General features: G+C 45.8%; 1 non-coding gene across 1 annotated transcript; it reads right to left on the reverse strand.

Annotated features, from left to right (window-relative positions):
• Nucleotides 1–8,198: 8,198 nt before the first annotated feature.
• Nucleotides 8,199–8,318, reverse strand: LOC119057590 (small nucleolar RNA SNORA61). The gene has a single exon (XR_005084119.2). It is a non-coding gene; the product is annotated as a small nucleolar RNA SNORA61 (small nucleolar RNA).
• Nucleotides 8,319–9,222: the final 904 nt, after the last annotated feature.

A 9,222-nucleotide genomic window follows, 5' to 3' on the forward strand; every position in this document is an offset into this window, starting at 1 on the left:
CCCAGGTAGCTCAGTTGGTTAGAGCATCATCCTCATATGTCAAGACTGTGAGTTCAATCCCTGGTCATGGCAGTACAAGAATCAACCAATGAATGCATACATAACTAGAACGACAAATTGATATTTCTCTCAAATCCATAAATTTAAAAATTATATATATAAAGTATATAATTTATATATAAGATATTGTGTATATGTAAAAGAATACCAGAGGAGGTATACCAGACACCTGCTGGACCATGTGACCACAAACCCAGTTGCCTCTGGCCAGACAAGAGCCCCTTTTGCAAGCCCAGTTGAAGCTTCTTGAAAACAGACGGGCTTCATTTGATTCAGCAGCTGTGCCTCTTCTGTGGCAGGAAAAGAAGGCAGTAAACTCCGCAGAAGGTAAAGTCACGGCTGACTGCCGTACCCTCCGGGCATCCTCTTACCCGAGAGGTGGAAGGAGGTGCGGGGTGGGGTGCACCGCATTTCGCTGAGACCCATCGGCAAACTGGGATGGTGGAAATCATTCTTGGATTGATTGGCACTCAGAGGGATTAAAGAACGTACCCAAGGTCATCTAGTTAACGAAAGCCCAAATGAGAACATGAACCCCAAACTGGCTGTTTCCAAATCCCATGTTCTTTCAGCGACATGATCCTGCCAGGCTGACAAACTGGACATCAGAAACTATAAGCCATTAAAAGATACAGGGCTCAACCAATTCGTTTGTAACAATTCTTGTCAGGGGAAGAAAAGGGGCGGGGGGATCAATGAGGCCACGTTGCATTTTTAGGGAGGGGCAGCGGGAACAGACACAACAATTTACAGAAAAGGAGAGGAACCTGTATTCCCCGGGGCGAGAAGGTCGTTAGACATGAACAGCCAGAAAATTGTTAGGAAGCTGACGAGAGCCCAGAAAATGTCCTTGCTTTCTCCCCTGCAGAAGCCTCGGTGCAGGGAACGTGGAAGAGAACATGGGGCGGATATTCGAAGCTGACTGGGGTAGAACGAACACAGGAGGGGTCTGTGCCAGGGCCTGAAAGAAAACAATACAGCAGGAAAGAATCTCCGAGGAAAGAGAAAAACAAACGTATCTGTTGTAAGAAGAGCGGGGTGGTTCACGAACGAGGGGCGCAGACATGGGCGGGCAGGTGAGATCTGTCGTCCTTCCCGGTTTCCCTGTGGCTTTTACGTGTGCCCATCTGTCAGCTCAGTCTCTTCCAAGTATCAGCTGCCACCAACACAGGTCATTAATTTATTGAAAATATGACCGAAATTACATTGCTTCTGGCCTTCCTATCGTTTCCAACTTTTACAAAATCGTGTTTACGTGTTTGCCTGTTTGTGTTCTCCCTGGCCAGTGTGGGTGATGCCCGGGCCGAAAAACACAGTCTTCCCATCCCATAACGAACTGAAAACATAGCAGTATGCCTGTGTTCAGAGGCACGCCACCTAAATTTGCAGAACAGTTTTGCCAAAGGTACCTGTGCACACGTCCCTTGTCCCCTCAGGTGAGAATGCTAAGTCTGGGACTTCTGGCAAAAGCAAAGCAATGGCAATATGGCATTTATTGCCTTAGCAAAGAACATAGCTAAATGGATGGCTCTTATTACCAACACATCCAGCTTACATTGAAAAAAAATTAATGTGTTAGATTCCCCTAAGAAATAAGTGATACGTGTGGGTTGTATGCATTTTTATTTTTAACATTTTTATGTTAAAAATAAGTATAAAGAGCCTTGGCTGGTGGGGCTCAGTGATTCAGCACCAGCCTGCAAACCAAAGGGTCGCCAGTTGGATTCCCAGTCAGGGCACATGCCTGGGTTGCAGGCCAGGTCCCTGGTGGGGGCCACATGAGAGGCAACCACACATTGATGTTTCCCTCTCTTTCACCTTCCTTTCCTCTCTCTCTAAAAATAAATAAATACGACTTTAAAAAAAGGATAAACTCTGTCACAGGCTGATATGAGTGACCCCAAGCGAAGCCTGTAACTATCAAAGGAAGATAATTGCGACATTTTTTAATGTTGTATAATCAGATTTTTAAAATCAGCAACTGAGCGTTTATTCCCAGAGTCCTGAAAAAGCAACTCTGCAAAGGGCCTGAGGCCCCAATATGATTTCTTCAGCTTCCCAAGGTTGCCCCCCATTCCTCCAGCTTGTGAGACCTGCTCCAGCCCCAGGAGGGGTTTGCGAGCGCTTCCACTTCAAGAAATGCCACCCAGGCTGGTAGGCAGCCAACGTGAACTGCCTATAATTTCTCCTTCACTGCCCAGGAAGTCCAGGTGAGAGAGCTCAGCGTCTCCTGCTGGGAGCGCCCCTCCGCCTGCTCACAGCCCCCTCTCATGCTGAGCAGCTTCTTAACTGGAGAATCAGAGCTGCTCCTCCCCGCCCCCCCCACCCCCGGTTCTCTTGCTGGCAGGCTGGTGTGCAAGAAAGAAGGAAGAGATGATGAGACCGGGGAGCCAAGAGGCTTTCAGAGGCTACGCAGGAGAGACAAAAAATGATTTCTCTCTCTACCTCTGCTAGGTTCATTGGCTGGGGCCCATGAATCAAACGATAAAAGACAGATTAACAAGAGAAAAAATAACAGATTTAATTACACGTGCATCCATGGGAGTTTCTCAAAGAAAGGAGAGGCAAAGGAGGAGGCCGATGGCTGTACCGTATATACCATCTTAGAGGCTAAACCGAGGAAAAGTGGCTTTGGGGCTTCTGGGTGGGGGGTGACCGGTAAGAGTGTGTGACTCAAGGGCTGTTCAGTGAAGTGTGTTGTGCAGATTTAGGTAGGTTCCTCCTGTTCCAGAAGGAGAGGCACCTTTACAAATGAACATGTTTTTCTAATGTAAACTACCTTTACCAAAGCATAACTTGTGTCCTGTTTTTAGAGCTGCTTCTGCAATTACTGGTTCTTAATGGCCTTTAACAAAAAAATAGTGTGTTTGCCAAAGAGAGACATTTGGGGTGGTATATCCACTCAAAAAGACGTTGTCCCAGAACCATCCCATCTCCCATGTATTTCCCCCAAGGGCTCATTTATCTTTGCAATAAGTCAGTTGTTTTTCCATACGCACCCTTTATTCCCCCGCACCCTCACCAAAGAAGTCATTTGTTCTCCCGAGAGTGACTCCCTGCCCTTACCTGTCCCCTACAAAGATGGTATGTAAGTCCCAAATTCTAGTGATCTCAAGTCACCTTTCTTTGTGAACTCCCACCATACATCTGTGATTAAACTTTTTTTTCTCTTGCTAATCTCTTTTGCCAGATTAATTTGCAGACCCTCAGGCACTAAACCTAAGAAAATAGAGGAAAATTTTTCCTCCCCAATGTTACTTTGGAAACATATTTGTGTTTCAGTCCATACTTAAAGAAGGCTATCCTTGGCCCAGGTAACTCCAGAGAGAGGTCAATCGATCTAGCAGAAAGCTCAGGAGCTGACCTTGACATTGATCGGATTTGCCCTAGAGGGAAGGGGCATGTACTACTACTCTTCCCCAAGACCTGTAGACGCTCCCATCACAAAGCAATGGTGCCGGGTGATTTGCCAGCTGCCTTCAGTAACTGAACAATGCCAGGCCGAATCCTGACCCCCAAAGATGTCCAGGTCCTAATTCCTGGGCCCTGTGAATGTGGCCTTACGTGGCAGAAGAATCTTTGGGGATGTGCTTAAGTCAAGGGTCTTGAGATGCAGAGATTATCTGGATTATCCACAGGAGCACTAAGTATAATGTGTCCTTACAAGCAGGAGGCAGAGGGAGATTTGGCCACAGAGGAGGGAGAAGGTGAGGTGAGGGCGGCAGCAGAGACTAGGGTGGCTGCAGCATCTAGAAGACAGAGGCCAAGAACAAATTCTCTCCTGCAGCCTCTAGAAGTAAGTAGTCCCGCCAGCACCTTGATTTTCGTTCAGGAGACTCCGCTCAGAATTCTGACTTCAAGAAGTACAAAAGAATGAGTATGTGTTGTGTTAAGCTGCTACATTTGCAGTAACTTTTTACCACAGCAACAAGAAACTGATACACAAATCAACCTCCTGCTATCTCATGCTTGGGGCTCCCGAAGGCATCAGTTTACAGCTCAGGCTTCCCTTATAGGTGGCCACTTGGCCATGCCAAGTTCGGTTAGACGTCACACATTTCTGGTGTTCTCACTCTTGCCCCTGTGCAAGTGTTCTCCTTCTTGTCTCTTTCTGGTTACACCCCACTTACCCTTCATTTTTTTTATGCAGGAGGAAAGGAAATCTGTGTTCCACCTGATAGAGAATAATGGCTGGCTAAGGACAACAGAGAGGCAGAGCCAGCTGCCTTCAGGAAGCTATGAACCCAGAGGACATGTGATTGGCAGTTAAAGGCTTGCTGGTAAACATTCCAGCACTTTAGTAAAATTTCGGTAGGTTCACACCATCAGTTAATATAGTCAGTGCCACGTGTTACAATGTTCATAAAGAGGAGTGCGGTTTGGATCTTGCCAGCACCTCTTCTAAGAAAGCTGTAAGTCTTTAGATTTTTGGAAAAGGATTCCGCCACATTTCCATACACAACAAGTCGAAGAAAACAGCTACTCAGCTACCTGACATTTTTGTTACTAGTCATACCTCCTGGATTTATCAATTTGTGTAGAGTCATCAAGAGTTAACATCTCAGAGCTAATCTGGCCCAGATTAGCACAAACTGTTTGTTGACATTGTTGTTACATTATCTCTAATGATTCTGAATTGGCTCAGTAATTGCCTCCTCCTTCGCAAAAAGAACTTTCAGGAATGTTAGGAAATCAAGAGATGCACAAAGGTCTAACAGGGCTCTGCGTCCCTTAGGAATTGCCTCCTGCTTCAAGTACAACTGTTTATACGTACAAGTACAGAGATACATGTGATGGAGATTTTGGAAATTTGCCCCCAAATCCTACAGGGAAAGCTTAAAGAAGCATGTCTGGCCCTTGCTGCCTTCAGGATCAGGAGTCACTGGGACAAAAATCCAAGGAGCCTGGCCACACACCTTGGGCTTGACCTCCCACCTGACCATGCTGCCCCATCTATTTGCAGTCCAGTCACACCTTCTGCTGGCCCCGAATGTCTCAGGATCTTCCCTCTCTCTGCACACTCCCTTCCACAGGAGCCCTGACTTCCCCCGCCCACCTCTATCATAGGGTTCTCTGTGCCTTGCTCATTTTTCTCATAATAGAAGGAGTCTTAGACAAAGGAAAACAGAGCTGCACACTGGGGATTCCTTTTAGATAATTGTACATGCATTGATGTGTACAAAATCGAGGCAGGGAATAGAATCACAAAGAATGATCTTCAAAGTAAACTGCATCGTCTTCTGTGGCTCAAATTAACTTACAAACGATAAATTAACTTGTGTTTTTCTTCCCTCCATCCTTACTTGCCTGGGTGTCTAACAGCCAGCTAATGTCTAATGGGAGATTTTAATGTACACAGGCCATTTCATGTTATTAAAGGGCCTGAAATTTCTATGTGAAGCGGGGAGTCTCCGCAGTCAGCTCTCCTGCAGCCTTACTCCACCTCAGCCGCTGTTTCCTCAGAGGCCCTGATAAAGGCCAGCACTCCGGCCTGGAAATGTAATGTCAGCTCGTGAGCGATCTCAGCGACGATCGCTGCCTTTCCAGAGCACACCGGTGGGAGCAATTACTCGTATTTCCAGGAAACCATACTTGTCTGAGAAATCTTTACATCTATTCTCCCCCTTAAAAACAATGACGATCAATCCTCGGTGGAGACGTGACCACTACCTTTCAGTCGGCCTCACTACTCCTGTTGCTACATACTTCACCTGTGCGTGTCCAACACGGTGCTGTCACTAGGTTTGCAGGAAGCACAGTTGTTTAGTGGCTATAACTTTAATGGGCAAAAAACTAGATGTGAGACATAGAAGCAACCAATCGCTGGTCTGGCCATTCTGCTACTTCAAGACGGGGCTATGAAACTGACTCCAGAATTTGTTTATAGACAAATATAAACACCCAAAGTGTTTATAGTACTCAGTACACACCAAGACACAGGTGGCAAACACTAAGTCTGTGGGCCGAATCTGGCCCTCCACCTGGTTTTATCCAGCCTGGCACCTTGTTTCCACCTGGTGGCAGCGCTGAGCTCCTTGCCCCTAGTTAAGGAGTTGTTACATTTACCCAGTCCTAAAATTACATTCGGCCCTCTGAAGGCAACCACGAGGCTGATGTGGCCCCTGGTGAAAATGAGTTTGACACCCCTGCACGATGTTAGCAGTCTCCCTGGTTTGGTAGCCCTCTCCTGCCCCAGTATCTGAGTCTCTTTTCTGAATATGTAAGATATGTACTAATAATGGAGTAAGCTGAGTAGACTTGATTTCAATCTCATTTAAACAAAGCAGAAGGTAGAGGTATATCCTTGGATTTTATGTTGTGTTGAAGAGATAACCATGTGCCACCGTTCAGGAATATATAACAGAAATAAGAATGGATACACAGTCCCAAGAAAGGCTCATGGTTTGACCTAACGGTCATCTGAAAAGATTAAGAGCTTAGGTCCAATCCCAAGGCTCACCTGTCTCCAGTAACTCAGCTCAGGAAACCTTCATCAATCATCTACTACGTGCAAGTGGCTAAGCTTGTCGTTTCTGTGGGCTGTAAGGTGAGTGGGACGTGGTACCTCCACCAGAAGAACTTGGTCACCCCCCACCCATCATGGTTTTCACACCTTCTTCAAACCCAGTCTTATTCCCTGTTCCCAAAAGACTTGCATTGGACAGAATGCAAGCACGTGCTGCCTCTAGTGGCACGAGCTGAATCTACAGTGACAACATGTACTGGAGTGAAGGAGGAGGAAGATAGTAGCAATGTTTTCCCTAGAAAAGAAGGTTGTGCTGATTGGAATCTTCTCTTAGAGCAATTTCCCCCCCCAAAAAAAACTCTCAGAGGAGTTCTCAAATATTTGTTCTCATTATTATTTTGCTTTGGGTGTGTTCTAAGCCTGACAAAGAAAATCTTATGTTTTATTACTCAAAAGCAAGAGAATAGTGATCTAAGTATTGAAAGAATCATGTCTTGTGCCCCTTGGAGAGTTCCTCTTAGACTGAAATGTCAAACACAGACAAGATGATAAATAGGTAATACCCAGAGACAACGGATTTTAATGAAGCCTAGGGAGATACAGCATTTGACTTTTAGTCTGCAGTGTGAGAAAAAGAATATCCTACCCATATCAGGAGGACTGGGACCAGAACCAGCAGTAATCTGAGTCCTTTTCCTGTCATGCCTAATGCATTGTCATTTGAGAAAATGCTCTAGCTTGAGTCTGGACTTGCTTAGAGGCTACATAAATTTTACCAACGTTGTTGACGTGTAGGGGAGAAAAATAACTTCCCTCTTATTTTTCTTTCTTTTTTTATAAGAGAAAGCTCATTTAGAAAGCTACAGCGGAAGAAGTGAGCCGTAGAAGAAATGGGCTCAGGAAAAGCGTTAGAGGCCAAAGAAGGGCTCTGGAAGCTTAGGAGGAAGAGAGAGGCGAGGAGAAGACGCCAGGGGGAAGGGCGTGGGGAAGGTGTGGGCTCCGTGGAGGAGCCGCCCCTTCCGTTTTCCCTCCTTGTCAGCTGGGGTCCCTACAACAACAGACAAACTAACAAGAGAAATAGAAACAGAAGTTTAATAACATTTCGAACTCCTGCATACATAGGAGACATCTGGGTAAAAATCAGTAACTCAAAAAAGTAGCTTCGAACTCCAGCTTAAGTGCCGTTTTCGGTTCAATACAGAAGTGGGAAGGTGTGGTGAAGTGGAGGGCAGTTACAGAGAGGTCACCAAGAACAGCATGGTAAACAAAAGTAAGGTTTTTCAGTTCAGACTTAAACCGATGCCTTTTCATTGATAAGAATCTCTTGTGATTTAGAGCCATTCTTCTCTTATTGATACAGAGAGGGGGACACCCCTAAAATGGAGATTTCCTTTAAAATATACATTTCCCTTACAAAAGGGCAGCTTCTGTGTTGTCAGGGTTTTTAAAAAATTACCTGATGATGATGTGTATTACGATTCAAATAATGACAACTACGAGAAACAATTCTGTTGTGACAGAAATCCCTGTGCTCATATGCCATAACAATAAACTGAGGCTATCGTGTGAGTGTGTAACAAATTCCTTACTGGCCACAGATTTGCGCCAGCCCAGCAAGCGGGCCACTTCACACTCCCACCAAACAAGCAGAACTTGCGATCTTTTCTTTTTACCTTGTTTGAAACTAGTCCACACGCTACAGAGCTGTGAGGCCAGCTTCAGTGTTACTTTCCCTCCTTTTACGACCACCAAGACCAGTGTTTAGATCCAAAGGGAAAGGGGACCAGCGGGTAGAACTTCTGATCATTTTTTGATCAACGAAATGTGACGGAGCTGATCATGTGTGAGTCCAGGAGACATCGCGAAGCCTCCATATTTAAAAAAAAATCTCACTGATAAGCTGCTAAAGTACAGGAATCATATTTTATTGATACTTATGGGTTATTTCCTCCACATTCCAACCCCAGTCCACGACACTGTGTGGAGTCCACAAGGACACAGCATGAGTTCAATCAGTGAAGGTTAAACGGAATGAAACACTCCCAGGAAAACAGTTCCTGCTTCAGGTAAGTTCAATAAAACACTTCCCAAGCCGATCACTGGAAGACTGAATTCTTCAGTGAGGCTCTGAGCGTGAGTCCCCGTAGACCGAGGCTACAGTGTGCGTCTCACTGGGGTCTCCTCCAGGAAGCCCAGGGGCTCTGCCTCAGTTTCCAGTCCTGGTCTGGTGACCCAGATGGTGACAGACTGAACTCCCGCCCATGTTTCTTCTGCTAACATAGAGATTTTTCTCTGTTTTGTGCTGTTGTTTTGTTTTGAAATGTAACTTGCATGGAAAAATCAAAACTGCATGGATCAGATTATGAAGGCATGGATGAGCCACTGGGATCTTTTTTTGCCTATTATTTTCCCCAAGTTTATATCATTTTACCCCAAGTAGTTTGGCTCTCAGAACAGCCTTCTCCAAGTGAAATACTCCCCCAAAGCCCTTCGGCTTAGTCCTAGGCCTTCACTTCTCCTGACCTCTCCACTGGGCACCCTCTTCACCCCACCTCTCCACTTCTGCTGGACGGGGCAGTGAAAAAGCAGAGAATTTGGAGATGGTTCCTAGCCAAGTGCCCTGGAATCCTGCAGGCACATCACAGCTGAAAGCCCCACCTAAACCTTGCACTTCATCCCCCACCTCCTCACTTCAG

This window comes from Artibeus jamaicensis, unplaced genomic scaffold, assembly GCF_021234435.1.
Source record: "Artibeus jamaicensis isolate MK-2021 breed Jamaican fruit bat unplaced genomic scaffold, CSHL_Jam_final contig_354, whole genome shotgun sequence".
NCBI classification, from domain to species: Eukaryota; Metazoa; Chordata; class Mammalia; order Chiroptera; family Phyllostomidae; genus Artibeus; species Artibeus jamaicensis.